We start from the raw sequence: 23,199 nt of genomic DNA on the forward strand, positions 1-23,199 counted from the left end.
ATTTTCTCCCATGCTCACAGACAGTCCATTCACCTTCAAGCCACTTACCTGCCGGGTATAGCAAACATCAGAGCGGACAGGTTAAGCCGCATCTTTCACCCGCACGAATGGACGATCAATCCCGAAATACTGCAGACGATCTTCAACAATTGGGGCACGCCGACCATAGACCTCTTTGCCACGGAGGCAAACACCCAACTTCCACAGTTCTGTTCCATCCGACCCAGTCCATCCCGGGTAGCTCAGGACGCATTCCTAATTCCGTGGACGTCGACTCTCCTATATGCCTTTCCTCCAATTCCGTTAATAACAAAGACAATACAAAAATGCATCGCCGACAACAGTCAGCTCATACTCATTGCACCGGCTTGGCCTCAGCAACCGTGGTACAGCTATCTCTTGCGTCTGTCAATTGCAGCCCCAATTCGCTTCCCAGACCGCCCAGACCTTCTCTTCCAGGACGACGGCCTTCTCATTCACCCGCTCCTCTCCTCCCTCCATCTGACTGTGTGGAGATTGAGCGAGCAATATTGACTGAACAGGGAGTTTCTCACATGGCACAGACCATTCTTCTCGAGTCCAGAAAGCCGTCCACTAGAAGAAGTTACACCTTCAAATGGAAATGCTACTCTAGCTGGTGTACCGATACGGGTATTTCACCAATGGACTGTTCGCCAACATCCTTACTGGATTATCTACATTCTCTCTATGAGTCAGGGTTAGCAACCTCTTCTATCAGAGTTCATCTCAGTGCGATTGCAGCATATCATAGACCAGTCAATAATCACTCGGTGGCTGAACACCCGCTACTATCTAGATTCATTAAGGGTGTTTTGCACTTACGTCCACCTATATCTAAACCGGCGGTACCATGGAATCTGAATGTGCTCCTCGAACAACTCATGCTACCTCCATTCGAACCCATGGATTCCGCACACATGAAATATCTCACCTGGAAAGTGGTATTTTTGATAGCCATTACATCTGCATGTTGTCCTGCGTACTCATCCATCGTTCCTTCCAAAGATAATTTCGACTTTCCATCTCAATCAAACCATAGACTTACCTATTTTTTTCCCAAAACCTCACTCGAATGATAGGGAACGCTTGTTACACACCTTGGACTGTAAAAGAGCGTTAGCATACTATAAGAGAAGGACACATTCTACCAGTAGGGCATCTCAGCTGTTCGTCTCGTTCAACCCGAATGCTCCCGGATTACCTGTCGCAAAACGCACAATCTCCAGTTGGATTGTACAATGCATCCAGTTTTGTTATACCAAGAAGGGAAGCACACTTCCTTCGCTCCTAAGAGCTCACCAGTTAAGGGCTATGGCAACTTCGGTGGCGCATCTACATAACATTCAACCAGTTGACATCTGTAAAGCGGCCACTTGGTCATCGCTACATACTTTCACTGCCCATTACTGCATAGACAAACAATCTGCAGAAGATGCGAAGCTAGGACAAGCGATTCTGCACACCATGTCTAAGTGATTACACGACTACCACGGTAATTATGCACGCTAAGAACTTCAAGACAGCGTGACGTGGAGCTTGGGACTCCCAAACAGCATGGCTAATTTAGCCCTGCTATCGACGGGAAAAGCAAGTTTGCTTACCGTAAACGGTGTTTCCATAGATAGCAGGATGAATTAGCCATGCTGACCCACCCACCTCCCTGGCAGTCGTGTTTTTTCTCTGCTACGCTCAAGCTTAAATACAGACTGAGGAGAACCGTTGACTCCTGTGCGGGAACCCACGAGCAGCCGCAGAGGATCAAAAAGATCTACACTCTGCTATGAAGCTCCGCCTCCCGGGCCCTGATTGACAGTTCCCATACAGCATGGCTAATTCATCCTGCTATCTACGGAAACACCGTTTACGGTAAGCAAACTTGCTTTCCCTCTAGGAACTTAACCAAACCTTTTTTACACCCAGTTACACTAACTGCTGTACCCACATCCTCTGGTAATGAATTCCAGAGCTTAACTATGCGCTGAGTAAAAAAGTATTTTCTTTGTTTTAAATGAGCTACTTGCTAACTTCATGGAGTGCCCCCTGTTCCTTCTACTATCTGAGAGAGTAAATAACCGATTTACATTAACCTGTTCAAGTCCTTTCATGATTTTGTAAACTTCTATCATATCCCTCCTCAGTCGTCTCTTCTCCAAACTGAACAGCCCTAACTTCTTTAGCCTTCCCTCATAGGGCAGCCGTTACATGCCCTTATCATTTTGGTCGCCCTTTTCTGCACTTTCTCCAGTGCAGCCATATCCTTTTTGAGATGTGGTGACCAGAACTGCACACAGTATTCAAGGTGCAGTCTCACCATGGAGCGATACAGAGGCATTATGGCATCTTCTGTTTTATTTGCCATTCCCATCTTAATAATTCCTAACATTCTGTTTGCATTTTTGATCGCCACAGCACACTGGGCCAGCGATTTCAATGTATTATCCACTATGACACCTAGATCTCTTTCCTGGGTGGTAACTCCTAAGACAGAACCTATCTTTGTGTAACTACAGCAAGGGTTATTTTTCCCTAGAGGCATCACTTTGCACTTGTCCCATTAAGTTTCATCTGCCATTTGGACCTGGACTTATTCCCATAATCATATTTTTGTTTGCTGAACCAAAGAGATCTTTCAACCATTGTTGTTTGTAGATTCTTCAATTCATCCTGAGACAACACTAGCTCTCTATGGGGCCGATGTAATAAGACTCGTGCTGAAATCAGCGCAAATTTTCAGTATGTTTTTTTGCACACGCAGCAAAAGCAGGCATCTCCACAGGATGTAATAAGGGGATGGCATGCAAATTAGATATGCACAAAATCTGTGCACAAGACCAAATATACGCACCAATACCTGCATAAAAGCCCCGATGCAGAAAGCCACAGGAAAAACCCACACTAAAATAAGCACAATTGAAAAAATGTTGCAGATTCACGAGGGGTATTTCTAACTTATCGTTGATTACATTGGCCCCATGTTAGTCAAAAATAGTTTCAGTTCCTACTAGCCCTTTTACTCCATTGCTGGCATTAGTGTGGTTGTGTGTCCATGCAGTCTTTTCCTCGCTGTGCACCCGGGGCCACTGGGTGCCCAGGCCCTGCTGGAAGAGAGCAGGGCCTGGGACGGACAGACTGACGATCTCTGGGAATTACAGAAAAGCGCCAACACTGCCCAGAGCCACAGCGCTTTCACTTAAATCCTGTTCTAACCCATGCTAAAAAAACTCACTTAAAACCCCACACTTTCCGATCTTCCTGCTGGTTCAGCTCCCTGCATAGCCTGTGAATAGATAATTACCTCCCATTACATGACTTTTGCATGGACTCATGCAAAACCTGCCTTATTGCATATATGCCACATGTATTTCAGTCCACCACCTCTTCGATATTGCCAAAACATAGGTATTAATTGTGTATATGTGCAATGTGCCTAGATAATTGAAACTCAGTTTTATCCATTTATATTTCCAAATTCTTAAATAAATAAAATAAAAATATGGAACACCGTGCCATTGCTCTGCAGTCACACAAGTCCAAGTTAAAGAACAGACAATAATGAAAATAAAAGCACATTCAACAAAAGAAAGCATGGGGAGAGGGGGGGGGGGAATAAGACTCTGTTCCGCTGCAAATCAAAAATCCCGCTAGCCACAAAAGTCTCTTTGCCATCATAGTTCCCCAGTCTTTAGATTATATTTGTTATTTGTTTACTTTCAAGTTGATGGTTGATTTTCTATGAATCTGCATGCTTCTTCTGGTAAATTGAAAACTATCAATTTCCCAGTGTTCATCAGCTTTCACATCGCTTGATACAGCATTGCATAAGCGAAGCCCTTTTCCTTTAGCTGATGCATGGCCTCAACATATCTCTGATGTTTCTTCTAAACCATCAGTGAGAATTCTTGGGAAAATGCTAGTCACAGTACAGCTCCCTTGATTATGCATTGTTTATCTGCAAATATTTGCTATGAAGTCACAACTGCTCAGATTTTCCACTTAGACCTGGAGCTGGGGCAAAAGAACCATGTGCTCGATCTATTTTAAGTCTACTGCCTTTCATCTCCATTCCTAATAACTTAAGAAGCCACCTTAAAACAAATTCTGCTGCTTTCTTCCCTTCAGCGTTTTCTGGGAGGTCTACTATGTGGAGGTTGTTTTGCCAGCTCCGGTTTTCTAAATCCTATTGCCGGTCATCCAATATATTTTATTTCCTTTCCATTACATCAATTTTCCATCCATAATCAGTAAGCAATTTTTACAGATCACTCACATGGCCTTCCACACTTTCAATTTGTTCCTCCTCTTCATGACAAAAAAAACAAAACTGGACATAACATTCGCCCCAAATGGGAATAATCATGCAAACAACCCAATCAGTCTCGACAAAACACCCAAACCATACAAACAGGTTCAAAGTTGGTGCGTTCCGCATGATCTACTAAGATCTCACTCTCCCGCGGTTGTTACTAAGCCGCAAACGGCTGCCAAGGGACCGCTTCCGAGTGTGACAGGCTAAGCAGCTCAACCCCGGTCTATCTGTTCACCGACATTGTAACTCCCGGAGCTTGCATCTGGTGTCCTTGAACTGATTTCGTCCGTGCTGCTTCGGGACCATTCTCCATCAGGATTCCCAGTCAGAGAAAGTTGAAATGTAAATGTTAATGTGGGAGTTCTATCAAATATGCGCCATCGGATCAAGGCCATGGGAGCTCAGCTATAGCAAAGTGTTCACGTAGCTGGTTGCGTCTGTGTCAGCAACTAAAACTCCTGCGCTGAAACGACGGCCTTGCTGTTTCTTTTTAGTGTCAGCCATTTTAAACCATTAGGCTACACATTGTAGGTTGCCGTTTCTATTTCACAGTCTTGCACATGTACTATGCAGTCAATAGAATGTGAAGAGTACTCTCCTCGTCTGCTGATTAAGAGTTAGTTCCAATGTCCATCTCTGCTCCACACAGAAAATGTCGTGTGACAACTCAGCCCCGAGAAAAACCAAGCCAAAATTTGAGTCCACTTAACAAATTTTCCCGGAACTGTTATGCTATAGGCTCGGCTGATCATTGGTATGAACTCTGAGAACGTCGGCGGTATAAGGGTACAAACAATATTAATATTCCCATAGAATTCCTCATCGGATTACTCAATCGTAATCCTTGCCATGAAAAATGAGTGTGGCCAAAAGTCCTGAGTTGAATGAAGGGGCTCAGATCCCAAAGGTCTCCCCGACATATGTGTGAGCTGCCTGGAGGCTGTCAAATGATTTCACCTGGCCGTTGTGCCAAATCCAAAGGTTGGCTGGAAACCCCAGAGCAAATTTGACCTGCTTTTGAAACAGATTCGTACATAGCGGTGCAAAAGATTTACGGAGTGCTGCCACTTTCACAGAGTAGCCCTGTGTTATCCGAATCTGGTGGATCTTATAATGGATAACAGGGTGTTTCCTGAGGACTTGTGTAATCCTGGCCTTATGTGCAAAGTTTAATACTTTTACAATGACGACCCTGGGGTGGTCTTCTGTGCCCCGTTTCACTCCCAATCGGTGGGCCCTCTCTACATTGAGTTTCTCCTTCAGATTGGGTAACTGTAGGATGTCAGGCAGCCAGGCCTCTAAGATCTCTACTAACTGCGAGTCTTCTATAGTTTCGGGGAACCCCAAGAATCGCAGGTTTGCCCGGCATGACCTGTTTTCTAGGTCGTCTATTTTTAAAGCCTGCCCACTGATCATTTTTTCTAGCGCTTGCATCCGTCCTTCCTGTTTATTAACGTCGTCTTCTAATAGAGAAATGCGATCCTCTGCCTGGTCCATCCGCGGGCCCATCTCAGCTAGAGCGGATTTGACCCAGTTGGGACCCTATCCCCACCAACTTCTCTTCCAGAGCTGAGTGGATGATGTCTTTTATTTCTAAGAGCAGCTGGTCGCTGCGGGCTTGTTCCGGGAGGGTGTCTTTCCCCGCAAGGGGTCCGGCCGCCATTTTGTCGTCCTGGCTCCGCTGCTTTTCTTTTTCTCTTTTCCCACCCCGAATCGGCTTAGATGGAGGGGTATTGTTCATGAAAGTCACGATCGACATGGGCACTTTGGTACCCGGTCAAATCCAAGAGGAAAGAACCTGTTTGTATCTTATAAATTTCGGTTTTAAGCGGCGCGGCGTCTGGAGCTATGCAGGTGCGTCCTGCCTAGCCCAAGCACATCATGTGACCCCCGTTCCTCCTCTTCATGAACAAAGGATATTAACTATGACACCTTATACATTATTTCTAATTTAGTATCAATATTTTTGGTTAAGTTCTCTTAAAGTGTCCCAGTACCTGCTGGATCATTGCTGTAGCTTCCATTAGCATGTCAGATGAATTTCAATCATCTTCTCTGGTGGGTGATTCATCCATCAGGCCCATTTTTCTTGTGAGGCTTGCTGTTCTGTAGCATTAACCTTGATTGCTTTTATCTATCCACATGTTTGTTATGGATCACGCCATATATCCTTTAGGCATCTTTTGTGTGTGTGTGTGTGTGTGTGTGTGTGTGTGGTGTGTGTATGGGGAGATGGGTGGGGGGGGGGGGGGTTTGGCAGGCACTCCTCTGCCTTGCTGCTGCTCAGTCTAAAGTATCACATGACCATGCTTTCTGTATGACTTTGTTCTCTCAAAAAAAAAAAAAGAAACAAATGACTCATCTTCTCTGTTCTGGAAAAAATGTGGACAATGCAATTATTTGATCCAAGTAAAAATTGGAGACCACTTTTAATAGAAATTTAGGTTGAGTTTTCAAAACTACTCTGTTGTGGAAATTTGGGTATAATGAGGTTATGAGACTAGTGCTTACAATGTGCTTATTGCCCATGCAGAAATTATGGCTATGAAAACAAAACTTACCAAGAATGTGGTAATGCCTTTTTTGAGCAATTATAAACTACTCACAGCTCTGAGTCCCAGAAAGCATACAATTTAGTGCCTGCTACAAACTGGTGTAATAAAGTGCCAGATTCAGCTTTGTACTTTACGCACAAGTCAGATGATGTGAGTCTCATTTTATGACGCTTCACATCAGAATTATAGGCATGATGAAGTATTTTAAATTGCAACTCTCTTAGCCCTGAGTCCTTAAGATTAACCTCAACACTGGAGTTCCCCAAGGATCAGCATTATCGGCCACATTATTTAACATATACTTTCTTCCCATCTGCCAACTACTGAAAGATAATGGAATCACCCACTTCCTCTACGCTGACGACATTCAACTTCTTATTCCCATCCAAAATTCAATCGAAGACACCTACAAGGAAACCTCTGCTCTACTTATCTCAATCAAACATCTCCTAACTTCACAAACTCATAATCAACATCAACAAAACTGAAATAATCCTCATGGACAAAAAAAACCCAACCTAACTCCACCACCCCTACATTTACTTGACAATCAAATGAACTCTATACTCCCTGCCACCCACACCAGGAACCTAGGAATTATTATCGATAAAGAGCTTTCATTCAAGAATCACATATCAAACAAAATTAAAGAAGGATATCACAGACTACTAACCCTAAGATGTTTAAAACCGTTTCTTAACCCTTATGACTTCAGAACTGTCTTACAGCTACTCATTTTCTCTACTATTGACTACTGCAACTCCCTACTGATTGGAATACCATATTCAAACCTAAAACCTCTCCAGATTCTGCAGAATTCAGCAGCCAGAATTCTGACAGGAACAAAGAGAAAAGTTCACATAATGCCCATATTGATTTCACTACACTGGCTTCCAATTAAAGCACGAATTGAACATAAGAACATGCCATACTGGTTCAGACCAAGGGTCCATCAAGCCCAGCATCCTGCCTCCAACAATGGCCAATCCAGGCCATAAGAACCTGGCAAGTACCCAAAAACTAAGTCTATTCCATGTTACCATTGCTAATGGCAGTGGCTATTTTCTAAGTGAACTTAATAGCAGGTAATGGACTTCTCCTCCAAGAATTTATCCAATCCTTTTTTAAACACAGCTATACTAAATGCACTAACCACATCCTCTGGCAACAAATTCCAGAGTTTAATTGTGCATTTAGTAAAAAAGAACTTCCTCCGATTGGTTTTAAATGTGCCACATGCTAACTTCATGGAGTGCCCCCTAGTCTATTATCTAGAATGGGTAGATTCACATCTACCCGTTCTAGACCTCTCATGATTTTAAACACCTCTATCATATCCCCCCTCAGTCGTCTGTTCTCCAAGCTGAAAAGTCCTAACCTCTTTAGTCTTTCCTCATAGGGTAGCTGTTCCATTCCCCTTATCATTTTGGTAGCCCTTCTCTGGACCTTCTCCATCGCAATTATATCTTTTTTGAGATGCGGCGACCAGAATTGTACACAGTATTCAAGGTGCAGTCTCACCATGGAGCGATACAGAGGCATTATGACATTTTCCGTTTTATTCACCATTCCCTTTCTAATAATTCCCAACATTCTGTTTGCTTTTTTGACTGCCATAGCACAATGAACAGACGATTTCAATGTGTTATCCCCTATGACGCCTAGATCTCTTTCTTGGGTAGTAGCACCTAATATGGAACCCAACATTGTGTAACTATAGCATGGGTTATTTTTCCCTATATGCATCACCTTGCACTTATCTACATTAAATTTCATCTACCATTTTGATGCCCAATTTTCCAGTCTCACAAGGTCTTCCTGCAATTTATCACAATCTGCTTGTGATTTAACTACTCTGAACAATTTTGTGTCATCTGCAAATTTGATTATCTCACTCGTCGTACTTCTTTCCAGAACAATGAACATCAAGGACTAAATGGCTTAAACATAACCCCCCAGAATCCTCAAAGAAACCTACGCTCAAACAACTCAGGACGTTTAAATATCCCCCCATCAGAGATGCTCATTTGACAACAACTAGAGAAAGAGCCTTTTCCATTGCCTCCCCTAAAATTTGGAACTCCCTCCAAAAAGATGTGAGAACCCAACCTAAACTCAAAACTTTCAAAAAAAGACCTAAAAACATGGCTGTTTCGCAAAGTCTACATTGACATTCACTCTTCTGACCATCCTAACTCCCAATCGAACTTTCAACCTAAAAAATGATTCTTTTCTGGACTAGAAAATGATTAACCTCTGTTTAATATGCATCCTGTTATACCTATTTTTCACAATTAAGAGAATTACAACTTGATTCTTGTAAACCGTTATGATGGCTTCACCGAATAAAACTCAACAAATAAATAAATAAATAAAGTAACAAACCTCTTTAAAGCACACCTTAAGGATATCAAGGATGACAATTTTAATATTGTTATGGCGGCTCCAATTTTCCTGGTCTTCTATTTGATCCATCAGCACAGCATTTTTCTCCCTCTGTTTGCCAATAAGGCTCTAAACATCAATCAGTCAGTCATCTTGTTGGGAGACGCACTGTTTGGCATTATCCAGGCATTTTGATTGCCCTTCCAGACCACCTTTTATGTCCTCCATAGCCACCTTAATTTTTATTAAACATTCATCCAGTGTCGACATCATGCTTTGGGAGATTTGTTGCAAAGCTTCCTTGGAAAGATATGCCAGCATTTCTCAGTGCCTCCATTTGCTGCCATCTTTGTCTCTACCTATTTTTTTTATCTCGGCCCAAACATGATGCTCTAGTGCTCATACAAGCACAGTAAAACTCTTCATCAGGCAATAGCTCTCCCGACACGATACCTTACCAATCAATTAACTTGACCAGTGGTTAATTTTGAGCATTTGAGTGTAGAAAACATAGATGTTTAAGGGCGGTGCACTGGAGCTCTAACTTCCGATGTCCGATCAAGCACGAGTCATAGACAAAGTCCCTAAACAGTGATCTTTAATGACATCCACTGTTACTTTTTCTCCAAAGATTTTATCCCTTGTACACAGATCATCATCCTGCTTCTCCTGAATGTCTTTACAAAGACCCAAAGCCTGGAGCCACACTAGTCTGGCTCCAAAGGCTACTGCAGATCTCCCAGAAGATGCATCATAAGCTGACCTAATTAGGTGTACTTCACATTCTTCCGCTTCTTGGAGTGCAGGAGTGAAACAAACCATATAATCTGAAGGGAAACTGTTGCTTCGCCTCCTTAAAGCTTATACAAAGAGGAGAAGCTGTCGGGCAGCTATCCTAAGTGTTAACATAACGGATTGGAAAAATCTTTTTTTTGCCTTGGTGTCCAGCAACTTGGCATCTATTTTTCAGAGGGGTACTAGAATGGGTTTTGGAATGCTTTGCATTTTTCAAAGCTGATTCCACTACTGAAGACTGATGAGAGAGTTGTATCTTTTGATGAGCAGACAAAGTTGAACTTGGTACTTCCACATGCTAACTTCATTGAGTGCCCCCTAGTCTTTCTATTATCCGAAAGAGTAAATACCATAATACCATCCTCTGTTTTAGCAGCGATTTCATTAATTTGCTCACCACACAGGTCAGACTAACTGGTCTGTAGTTCCCAGCTGCCTCCTTACTTCCACATATGAATAGGAACCACATCCGTCCATCTCCAGTCCTTCGGAACTACTCCCGACTCTAAAGATGAATTGAAAAGGTCAGCCAGCGGAGCTGTCAATACCCTTGGATGTATCCCATTGGGCCCCATCATCTTATCTACTTTAAGTTTTGTTAGCTCCTCACGAACATACTGTTTTGAAAATCAATTGAAGTTTACCTTACTTCCAATCTTATTTGTGTTCATTTTGTGTGGTTCTGCTCTCAGCACTTCCACAGTGAACAAAATTATTTAAGTAACTTTTAAGTTAAGTGCTTTTCCCTCATCAGCCCCTATATATTTATTTTATTTATTTATATTTAAAAACTTTTCTGTACCGTCATTAAGTTAAGTACCATCATAACGGTTTACAGGAAGGCACCAATATTAATATTGGAAAACAGATAAAATCTATCACTAAACAAGTGCCACAAATATACGGTAACATAGTTCGTTTATAATTACTCATAATTGTAAGTGTTATCATGTTCTATCATGTCCATTCTTTATTGTCTCATATTTTAAATTGTGAGCAAACGTATTTAAAAATAAAATAAAAGTGGAATATCTACCCGTGTAGGTTGGGGTAGTGTCTTATTCACCTCTGAACCTCACAATGACACTATGCACTTCCTTCTATCACTAACAGGTCTTAAAAAAAAAGTCTTGTCCCTGGTTTTACCATATTTGCTATTTTCCTTCTATTTGAATTTTTGTATTCTTTATTACTTGCGCAGCTTCTCATAACTTTTCCAGATATTTTTGCCTATCTCTTTCTGTGATCTCTTGTAGTTTATGAACGCTAACCTTTTCTCCCTTACCTTTTCAGCTACTTCTTTAGAAAACAACAGCGGCCTCTTTTTCCTATTTCCTTTATTTACTTTCCTAATAAAAAGATTAATTGCCCTTTTATCATCTCCTCCATTGCTCTTCTACTTCCCCTAGATTTTCTCATCTAGCTAACGACTTATTGATGCATTACCCCATTTTAAGAAAGTTAGTTTTTCTGGTCTAGATCCTTGCCTTCATCTTTTGTGGCCTAATACTGAACCACATCATTCGGTGATCACTAGATCCCAGGTGATCATCTACTAAAACTTCAGAAATACTGTCAATATTGGTAAGCATCAGGTCCAGTATCGCCCCCTCATGTGTGGGCTGACACAACAATTCTTGCAGAGAATCCAGGATCTCCCTACTTCTAGAAGACACTGCAGCTGGGATATCTCGATCAACATCTGACAGATTGAAATCCCTAGCAACAGCACCTTCCCTTTCACAAAAATCCTTTGAATATCCTCCATTAAATCTCTGTCCATTTCTTCTGTCTGTAGAGATCTGTATATTACACCAATATAAACAGATGTTCCATTACCTCTTTCCAGATTAACCCACAGTGCCTACTTTTTACCTTTTAAGCCTAGCAATACTGTTGCTTTATTATTACTTTTTTTTAATATATATATGCCATGCCTCCTCCATTACTTCCTACCCAGTCCTTCCTGAACAGATTGTAGCTTGGTATCACTATCCCAAACATGGTTTTCCATGTACCATGTCTCAGGGATAGCAACTATATCTAAATCAGATTCATCCATGTCTGCCTGTAGATTCGGGACTTTATTTCCATACTATGAGCATTAGTGTACACGGCTTTCCAAATATTGCCCTTTTTTTCCCATTTCTATATCAGTATTTAATATTTTACTTACCTTTGGGTTTTTGTTTTACCCACCCTGCTGGTTCTAGTTTAAAGCCCTCCTCAGTAGGTTTGCCATTCTGTGTTGAAAGATGCTCCACCCCTTCTTCACCAGTATATCCCCATCTCTGCTACCAGTGCCTAAAATATCATCCCATGAACCACAAAACCAAAATGCTTTTGTCAACACCATCTATGCAGCCATTCATTTATCTCCAGAATGCAAGCTTCCCTGCCTGGGCCTTTATCCTTGATTGGGAGGATGAAGGAGAATACCACCTGTGCACCTATCTGCTTTACCCTCTCTCCCAGAGCTATGAAGTCACTTTTGATTCCAAAATGGGAGACATTTGTACTAGCTGGGATGGAGGGAGAGTCTTATATATTAGTAAAATAGTTTTTGATGAAGACATTTTTCTCATGAAGTGGTGGTGCTCCTGTTTGGCAGGGGGAATCCCAATAAAAGAACTATCTGGTTCTGGAACTACTATTGGTACAGAATGTTTGTCAAGAGTAGATTATGAATGAACTAACTCGATGCTGACATTTGAATCTTGGCACAGAGACACTGCTGGTGCCAAGGATGAGGTACCTTTGTTTATGGGTGGCACCCATTACATTTCAGCACTGAAGAGTGATGGCACTTTCTTGTACATCAATGTGTTATTAGTGCCAATGGGGCCTGTTTTGGCTCTTGAATTTTTTGGCATCAACAGCACACTTCTTTGCCTCTTTACTGGAGGGGGAATGGTGCCTCTGCTAAGATGTCTCCATGTCAAGGTCTATTGGAATGAGAGGACCCTGCCTTTTTTGATTTTGGCAATGGTGACTCAGCTGGTGATATTTCTTTTTAATTGAGCCAAAGGCTTGAAAAGAACTTAAGAATTATTTCAAGTGTAGCTTCTATATCTTCTGGCCCTGGGGGATATTTCGTCACAGAAAGCACAGTTAAAAACAACATACAAAGGGCCTAAACAGTGAACACAGCGGTCATGTTAAGTCATCTTGCAGGAGCAATAGGGGGATCTTTTAAAGCCCGGTTTGTCTGCCATTGAGAAGAGAGCTGAAGTGAGGCCAAATTAAATTTTGAGAAGAAAAGGTAATACTAATAAAAAATATACTTTTTTGGGCTATACTTGTAATAATAAAAAATGTAAAACTTCAGCAAAAGAAGGAAAACTAATAATAATAAACTAAGCCAATGAGAAGCTGAAAAGCGCAAAACACATCCTTCTGTACAAGTGGAAGAAAAGATACCCAGGAAACTTATGCAGCAGTGGCTGTGCAGGAACACCCATGCTTACTCAGAAAACCTTCTCAGTTTTTCTAAGCTCTGAGAGAATTTTTCCATACCAGTGACACTGGATGATGTCACCCATTTCTGTCTTCTTTGTCAATGGAGAGAGTTGTGCGTGTAGTGTCTCTACATGTGTAATTTTACCTGCAGTGAGATCAGGCGGTATTGGGGGAAAGGTTGGGGATAGGATTCCACTTACATGAATACTTTAAAATTTTCAAAAGCATGTGCTTAACTTTCCTTGGAAAACCTACCTGCACAAATAAGCAAGTACCAATGTGTGCTGGAAGTGTTCCTGGGGTAATCTTCATAGTGAACTTACATGGGTAAGTTCACTTTGAAAGTTGGTGTAAAACCTGCAGGTAAAAATTACCTGTGGACTTTGCATCAAAGCAGGCAGTTGATAATTTTGTAACTACCCACACTGGTGCGAAGTCTACAGGTCATTTTTAACTACAGACTTCACATCAATTTTCAAAGTGTGCTTACCTGCATAACTTCACTTTGAAAATTGCCCTGGGTAAACTATACTTACATATACCTGCTAAATAATGCACATAGTTTTCCTGAGGAAAAATACACACAATTGAAAATTAAAAAATATTTGCCTAAATGCATGCCCCTCTCCAATCATGCCCCAGGGAATGCTTCTTTAAAATGCAGGTAAATTTACAAGTATACAGGAACTTCACATGCAAGTTTATCCGCACACAGGGCTGGCAATTTTAGAAAAGGCTATTTCCATGAGTAAAGGACTGGTTTTCCCCAACACAGATAGCTTTGAAAATTATAATCCTTATATATATGTACTACGCAAGCAAAGTAACATTACCAGACTTAAAGTTGTAATGATACTTCTATGTTCAATCCAGATTTCTACTTTCATCACAAAAAGCCTTTTTTTCTGCAGTTTGACAGGCAGGATTGCATTTCAAATCCTTGTTAGTCTGCTAAATTTAAGAAAATCAGGTCATTAGATCTTGAATTTGACAAATATGAAAAATGTTGATTTACTCACTTTTCAAAGTTTCCAGAATTTTTTTGCACTTGTCCAGTTAAAAAAAACCCAAACAAACTTACTTGGAATTTAAAAGGAGTTTTAGCTTATCTGTCAATTTCTGTTTTATCAAAAAAACTCTTCCACCACGTTGAACCTTAAGGTTATCCTTCTCTGTTCGTCCATCAGAAACAAGCTAAGCTCCAAGTCTTATGAGACTTTATGCTGAAAATCATATGGAGGTCCATATTCAGAAGCATTTAGACAGATAATTCAGAAGTTATCTGGCTAAATGAATATTTGGGCAATTAGCTGGCCATGAGTTAGCCAGCTACAGGGGTCTGATTTATCAAGGCATTTTTCCATAGACACAGAATGGGAGAAATGCTTTAGTGAAATATGCCTTAAGTTTGGGGGGTTCAGAGGGTGTAACTAGGAGAAGCTGAGTTAGCCGGCTAAGTTATCTAGCTAACTCCAATACTGAGAGTTAGCCAGATTACTCAGCCAACTAAGTCTGGTTCGGCCAAAGAGCTATCCTAAAGTTAGCTGGCTATCTTTAAGACAGCTGGCTATATTCAATAGTGCAAATACGTTTATCCAGCTACCTTTGCTATCTTGACAGTGACTGAATATGGACCTCATGACTAATATTTTACTCTCGAGACACTTTCACAGCCTCTTTACAGAAAAAACACTAAGGGGCAGATTTTCAAAAGCCTATCACGTAAATCCATTGTATTTACGCACATAGGTGGGGTTATGCGCGCCGGACCTATTTTAGAAAGGCCCGGCGATGCGTATGTCCTGGGGCTTCGAAAAAGGGGCAGGAGGGGGCGGGGCCAGAGGCCTCTGGCACAGCAGTCATTTGCCACTGTGTCGGAGGATCACATGCTGGCATGCTGCCGGCAGGCACAAGAGGTAAAATAAAGGGTTTTGTTTTTTTTTTAGGATAGGGCTAGGGGGCGGGAGGGTTAGGAGAAGGGGAAGGGAGGTTAGGTTAGGGGATTAGGAAGTTCCCTCCCAGGCCGCTCCAAAATTGGAGCGGCTTGGGAGGGAACAGGGGAAGGCTGCAGGCATTGGTGCACGCAAGTTGCACAATTGTGCACCTCCTTGCGCGCCGACCCCTGATTTTATAACATGTGCGTGCTGGGTAGCTCGCGCACATTTGAAAATCTACCCCTAAGAGTGGACTAGTGAGCAGGAAAGTTACCCAGGTAACTTTATCCAGATATATAGCAGAACATACTGACTAAGTGTTCTACTAAATATACTTGGCTAAACTTACCTGGGCAAACACAGACACATAGAACATGGTGGCTGATAATCACCATATGTTCCATCCAGACTGCTATCCACACCCCCTACTTAGCTATACAATCTATTCCTCTCCTTCAGAGATCCTCTCTGCTTGTCCCATGTTTTCTTGAACTTCAACTTTGTCCCTAACTCTACCCCCTCCACTGGGAGGCTGTTCCATGCATCCACTGCCTTCTCCATTAAGAAATATTTCTTTAGATTACTCCCGATTTTTCCCCTTTTCCCCCCATTTCATGACACCTTTTTCTAGAGCCTCCTATCTGTTGAAAGAGATCTGCTTCTTATGCATTTACTCCTTGGAGATATTTAAATATCTCTATCATAGCTCCCCCCTTTCCCTCCTTTCCTCCAGGGTATATACGTTTAAATCTTTAAGTTTGTCCCTTTATGATGAAGACCACTGACCATTTTAGTAGCTGTTCTCTGGACCAACTCCATCCGATTTATATCCTTTTGAAGGTGTGGCCTTTATTATTTATATATTTACAATACTTAGTCTACCATATCATCAGACACGCTGTTCATGATGGATTGTCTTCAGAACTGTACATAATACTCCAAATGTCCACAGACATATACAGAGGTAAAATCACCTTCTTTTTTCTCTCCCTATGCACTGAAGCATTCTTCTGGTTTTGGCTTTGCTTTATCTACCTGTTTGGCCACCTTAAGTTCATCAGATAAAATTGCCCCAAATCCTGTTCTTGTTTTGTGTACAGAGCTTCATCTTCTATACTGTATCAATATCTTGGGTTTTTAAAACCCAAATGCAGGATCTTGCATTTTTTAGCATTAAATCTTGCTGCCAAACTCTAAAGCATTCCTCAAGCCTCACTAGATCCTTCCCTATGTTTTCCATACCTTCCCAGGGTGTCTACTCTCCTGCAGTTTTTGGTATCATCCAGAAGAAAGGCAAAACTTATCTGATAATCTTTCTGCAATATCACTCATGAAAATGTTGAACAGAGCTGGACAGAAGACTGATCCCTACAGAACATCACTGGTAATCCCCTTTTCCTCAGACTGCTCTCCATTTACTACTACCCTTTGTCATCTCTTACTCAACCAGTTTCTAACTCAGTCAATAATTTTAAGGCCTACACCTAGAATACTCAGTTTGTTTATAAATTGCCTATACAGAGCCATGCTGAAATCCTAGTATACTACATCTAATGTTCTCCCCTGATCTAACCCTCTAGTCACCTATTCAAAGAAACTGATTAGATTTGTGTGACAAGACCTACCTCTGGTAAAAACACGTTGCCTCAGATCCTATAATACACTGGATTTTAGAAACTGTGCTATCCTCTGTTTTATCAGAAATTCCATTAATTTACTCACCACCAGAGCCAGACTAACCGGCCAGTAGTTCCCAGCCTGCGCCTTTCTTCCACTTTTTTGAAGAAACACATCTACTATCTCGTCCTTTAGAACCATACTTGACTCTAAAGAAGCATTGAAAAGGAAAGACAGCAGGGCTAGCAGAACTTCCCAAGGTGCCCTTACTGCCCTCAAATGTATCCTGTCTGCTCCCATTGCTTTATCTACTTTTAGTGTTATTTGCTCCTGTTGAACACAACCTTCTAAAAATTGTTTTGAGGTGTACCCCACTTCTACTACTATTTGTGTATACCGAACAGAAATATTTAAGCAATTCCACTTTCTTTTTGTTAGATTCTACAAATTCTTCCCTGTCACCTTTGAGTCTTACAATCCTATTTTTGCACTTCTGCCTGACAGTAACATATCTATACAAAAAAAAGTCTTCCTGCTTTAATTTATGATCTGTTTTTTCTTCAATTTGCAAATTACCCAGGTAACTTCAGAACAGCATTTTTTCAGACCAGACTCAACCTGCTAATTTTATCTGGCTAATGCTGAATATTGTCACTTTGCCAGATACATTTTAGCCATGACCCTAGAATGCTCTCTTACCTTGCTTCTTTTTATCTGGGTTAAATTTTAGTTGGGTAATGACTTACCTGGCTAAAACGTTGTCAGTAAAATAGGCAGGAAATTCAAATTTTGAGATTTGTTTGGCTAAATTTAGAGTAAGCTGGACAAACTCTTTTTAATATTGACCTCTAAACATATAGAGGCCCATATTCAGTCGCTGGCCAGGTAGCAAACCTAGCCTGATAACCTTATCAGGTTAACTTTGCAGAGGAATTCAGAGAAGCAGGCAATGCTGAATATCCCTGGCTACGCTAAACATCGCCGCCTCATCTGAGTTAGCCAGGTAACATTTTAGCTAAATAAAAAGTTATCCGGGTACAAAGTTCACACTATGCAGTAAGCAGGGAAAAACTTGGTTTTCTATGCTCTGTGTGCCATTGTAAAAGAGTGGCCCTGCACCCTTTCTTTAACATGTATGGGGACCAGGCACCTAGCCTGGTCCACCTTAAACCTATAGAGAGAGCTCTGTGGGTGGGATCCTCCTGAGCAGAATAAGAGGTTGACCCCAGTTGGGAAAGGGAAGCTAGCATCTCCAGAAGGCAAAGCTGTGGGTACACTGCAAGTGGTAAGCAAACATTTTTGTTTGCTGATTGATATAAATAATAAAGCTAGAACCTCTAAGAAAAAAGGCTGGAGTCCTGTTGGATTGTGTCTCCAGCCTGAAAATTACTCAGCTATCCTACAGCTGTCTTATCTAATCTGCCTATATCTATAAATGCTGGACTTCCAGAGGTGCTTTTTCAATCTCGATTCAATACCTTACTCTTTTGGAACCTAACGTTTTTACTTCCAATGTGTTTATGGCTACTAGAGGAGGTAAAAAAGATAAAGGCAAAGCTCTCGACCTAAAATGGCTGATGGCAGCTTGGAGCCTGAAGAAGGGCTGTTGACTAAACATGGTGGTTTCTGACTTTACATCAGTGGTGTTTACGGTACTGGAGGAAAACTTAGCCAAAATAGATATACCGGTAATATGACAAATTAGAGTTATTTTGGCAATGACTGCAGTTGGCCATCAGGTGGCTGAGGTCAAGCAGAGGGTTTCTGATCTTCAAGATGAACTGCAGACAGAGCATGGAGGTGACTATGTTGAAAGATTTGGTCGTTACATTTGAGGACTGGATAGAAGACCAAGAATAGATCAATGAGAAATAAGCTTTGTTTCATTGGTATTCCCGATTCAGTGAAAGAAAGTGAACTGGGAGGCTTCCTGGAGAAACAGCTACTTGCAGAGTTAGGCCTGAGCCAAGCTCTTAGGACACTCAGAATTGAAAGAGGTCACTGGCTGGGCCCAAATACAGCAATAGAGCATAGACCACAAGTGATAATTGGATGCATGGAGGATTTTGCACCCTCTTGATTGTAACATGCCGCTGAGCACCTGCTGCTCTGTGGTTGGCGTCCTGTACCTCTCAGTCTTGTGTCCAGAGTCCTGCGATTTGCTGTGGTCTCCTAGCATGGCTCCAGGCCCTTCCACAGTATCTGGCTGTCCAGAGTAGGCCACATAGCAATGCACCAGTTTTATAGACCCAACAGACCTGCCTCCTGGTGGTGCAGGCTATCATCACTGCTGCAACATAAAAGGAGGCCCAGTCCTTGGGGCTGGTGCCTGAACAACAGGTTCTTTTCCCTTTTTCCTGCGCTAGTACTGTTCCAGCTGCTGTTTCTTTGACCCTGCTTGTTTGCTGCCTGCACTGACTCTTGCCTGCCCTCGACTCTGCTTCTGCTTGCTGCCTGCCCTGACTCTCGCCTGATCTCCTCCGCCTGCCCGACCACATCTCTGATTCACAAATTAGTACAATTCCTTGGCCTGTCAGTCAGCATCCTCAAGGTCCATCTCAAAGCCGTGACAGTGATAAGAGATTACAAGCACATGTCCAGTGCACATACTATACTCTCCAGGACAGATTACCTGCTTGTGAATAGTCAGCTTTTCCAAAGTGACCTTTGCTATTATAGGATTGCTGGAGATATCCGATCATACACTATCTGGCTTGAAATATTCCTTCTGAGAGAGACTGGTGGAGATTCCTGCTATATTTAGCTAAGGATTCACCATTTCAAAAATATGTGGCTCAAAAATGGGACTTTTTGTATTTAGTGAATCCTCCTCATTTTGGGAAATGGCAAAAACTGTCCTGCAAAGGGATACAATTACATATATAATAAACTGAAAAAGGGATATTGATTAAAAAAAAGTTAATAGCTTTAGTATGTCAATTGGTGAAAGAGAAAAGAAACTTACCATAGTACAGTACAGAATAAGAAGAAATTTATTACTGTCAGAATACCTTAAATTCCCTATTTCATCAGTGGGCAAAGAAAGGTTTGCTATATTATTAATATAAGTTGTATAATTTGGTAACAGGACTGGTAAATTGATGTCATCTTTAGTGAAAGATATATAGCAGCTGTTAGGGAATACAATGGGCAGATGGGAGAATACAGGAGCAGCGTTAGATCGGTATAAGTAGAAGCCAAGGTTTTAGTCACATTAGCTATTTGATGAGGGGAGGGAGTTCAGCAGCCTGAGAGACAGGGCTCTCTCTGGTGGTGTTCAAGCAACAGGACTGCAAGTTTCCAAGAGTGATAACACTACAGGGGTCACCAAAAGAGGAGTAAGCTTGTGCTATAACAGCGAGTGGGGCTGTAGTTGAGGAGTCTTGATTTTATCTGTATTGGTATTTGTGGAGCTCCGGAATCAGCTGTGCTGGCTCACCCCACCTTAAATAAGTTGAGAAGGTGGGGCTCTATGCTTTTGTGGTAAGATGTATACAGAATTTTCTAATTTTGTTGCACAATCTCTTTATAACCTGTTGCAGTATAGTGTTACAAGAAAGAAGCCATCTTAAATTGTAAAGCCCTTTTAAGTCAAAAACATTGCCTATATCTAAAACGGCCAAATCTATTCCCTTACATAGGGATGATAATGGTACAGACTATCTGGATTGTCTTGACAGTTCTGCCCTGAAAGATGCAGTGAGAGAAGCATGGCTGGAGAAGCTGAAGATGCTCAAATATGTCTATGGATAGAGCTAAATAAAATTCTGACTTATCCCAACAAAAAAACAATGAATAAGTTCTGTGTGGGAAAACATGTTAACAAGAGATCCTGATGTAATACTCTTGTGGGGTGGACAGGAGAATCCTTAGTTTTTCAGGAAGATGCATCCCTAATAGAGATACGAGATAATCTCCTAGGTAAAACCTCAGTGGAGAAGATATTGAAAAGTAGAAGCCACCTTTTCTATTTAACCAGTACCTAATGTTCTATATCGGAGTTTAGTGAACAATCGGTCCTCTAAAGCAGAGAAGTAGGGAAAGAGAGGTAAAGAACCAGTTATTGCAATTAACTGTGAAGGTGTATAATGAGAAATTACTACTTACCTGATAATTTCATTTCCTCTAAGGAAGGCAGGCTAATTCCCACAAGTGAGTTATGCACCTCTACCAGCAGATGGAGATGGAGTAAAAGCTGATGTCATGGATACATAGCCCTGCCCTAACATCAGCCCTCCAGTATTCTCTGGAAAAGCCAAACTGTGGACAAACTGATTATACTTGAAATTATTATTAACAATCAATCACTCATGCTTCAACCAAGAGCAAACACTGAGTGCAGATCAAATAATTAAGGGTCAGTAAGCTGAGGGACAGGTTAAAACACTTACCAGTCCTTCAATGAATAGCAGGAACAACACCTGTACCTAAAGAGTGAACCAAAGGCAAAAACTGGTAGCTGAGTGTGGGTCGAGGTCTGGCTTGCCTTCCTTACAGAAAAGGAAATTATCAGGTAAGTAAGTAGTAATTTCCCCTTCCTCTGCCCTTAGGCAGGCCAATCTCCACAAGTGGGATATACCAAAGCTATTCCTGAATAGGGCGGGAAGCTGCCCGTGGTCTAGTTAAGACTGCATGTGCGAAAGCAATGCCTTGCGAAGTCCAAACATCCAAACGACAGGTTTAGGAATGTTTGCAAGAATACCCCATCACTGCCCAGGTAAATCTCAGCCGGAGATGATAATCAAGGCTCTGCCCACATTAGCATCGGAGCCCTAGCAGAATGCATTCTGGGTCAATTAGAGAAAGGAATCTCGGCAACCAAACAGGCAGCCGTGATGACATCCTTTTTCCAAACAGGCTATAGTTGCAAATTCCCCTTGTTCATCTCCAGCATGGAGCAGAAACAATCAGACTTCCTGACATGTTTGGTAGCCTCCAAACATCCTCTTAGATGCCGTTTAACATCTAAGGCACACAAGAAACCATAATCACTCTCATCTCTATTCCTGCACAGCATGGGCAGTAGAAACAGACCGATTCAATGAAACTTCAAAAGCATTTTCAGCAACAGAAGGTACAGTCCATAAATGTACCACCCCTGGAGTCACACATAGAAAAAACTGTCCTCAAGGAAAGTAGCTTCAAGGAGAAGCTATGTAATGGTCAAAAGGCAGGACCCGCCAAGAATCCAGAACCAGATTAAGGTTCCACAAGGGAACCAGTAGACACCAGAGAGGACAAAGATTCTTAACTCCCTTCAAGAATCGAGACATATCTGGAGGGGAAGACCAAGGCCCTCTATTGTCTTGCCCCCCCCAGAAGAGGCAAGAGCTGCCACTTGAAACTTTCAAAAATTAATGGAATTTTCTCTTTTTATGAGACTGGGAACCTCACATCTCATCACCAGGCCTTAAACACACTCCAAGCACTAATCAAAGCCAGAGAAATAGAAAAAAAAAAACACAAGGTGAAATCACTCCAGCAGAAAAATACCACTCTTTAATAACCGAAGGACAAAAACGACCTGGATTGTCATGTAGAATGGGGCCTTGTGCAATAGATGATCCCTACTCTCTGCTTCTGCTCATCTTCGTGTACTTACCTTTTTTTTTTTTTACCTGAGCTCAGCTGGTCGTGGCTGAGAGTACAACCGGGTCTCCGGCTATGGGGGGAGAGGGCTAAAGCCTTCACCACCAAGCCTCCTTCGACTGTCAACCGCTTCACCTACCTTTTTTTTTTTTTGTAAGTCCATGCCTGAAAAAGACTGCCGGACTAAAGGCGCTCAACTGAGGAATGGACTCACTGGTGTCACCTCAGGAGTACAAGCGGTACAATATTCTTTTATTTTATATATTTTTTTACTTCAGGCAATCCCTGATAGAGAAATGCATGTCCACCATCTGCTGGAGATGGAGAATACTGGGGGGGGGGGCTGATGTTGGGGCAGAGCTATTTATCCGTGACATCAGCTTTTACTCCTCCCTCCATCTGCTGGTAGAGGTGCATAACCCACTTATCGGTACTGGCCTGCCTGAGTGCAGAGGAAATAAACGTTTTCTTCTGTTGAAACTGCTACAAAGTTCTATCTGGAAATAAAGTAAAGTCCATGGGAGCGAGCAGTACTTGT

General features: G+C 41.8%; 1 protein-coding gene across 4 annotated transcripts in view; it reads right to left on the minus strand.

Annotated features, from left to right (window-relative positions):
* Window positions 1-23,199, minus strand: part of ENOX2 (ecto-NOX disulfide-thiol exchanger 2) — a 292,330-nt gene that overhangs the window by 94,241 nt on the left and 174,890 nt on the right. The window lies entirely within an intron of this gene.

The sequence above is a fragment of the Rhinatrema bivittatum genome, chromosome 6 (assembly GCF_901001135.1).
Source record: "Rhinatrema bivittatum chromosome 6, aRhiBiv1.1, whole genome shotgun sequence".
Classification (NCBI taxonomy): Eukaryota; Metazoa; Chordata; class Amphibia; order Gymnophiona; family Rhinatrematidae; genus Rhinatrema; species Rhinatrema bivittatum.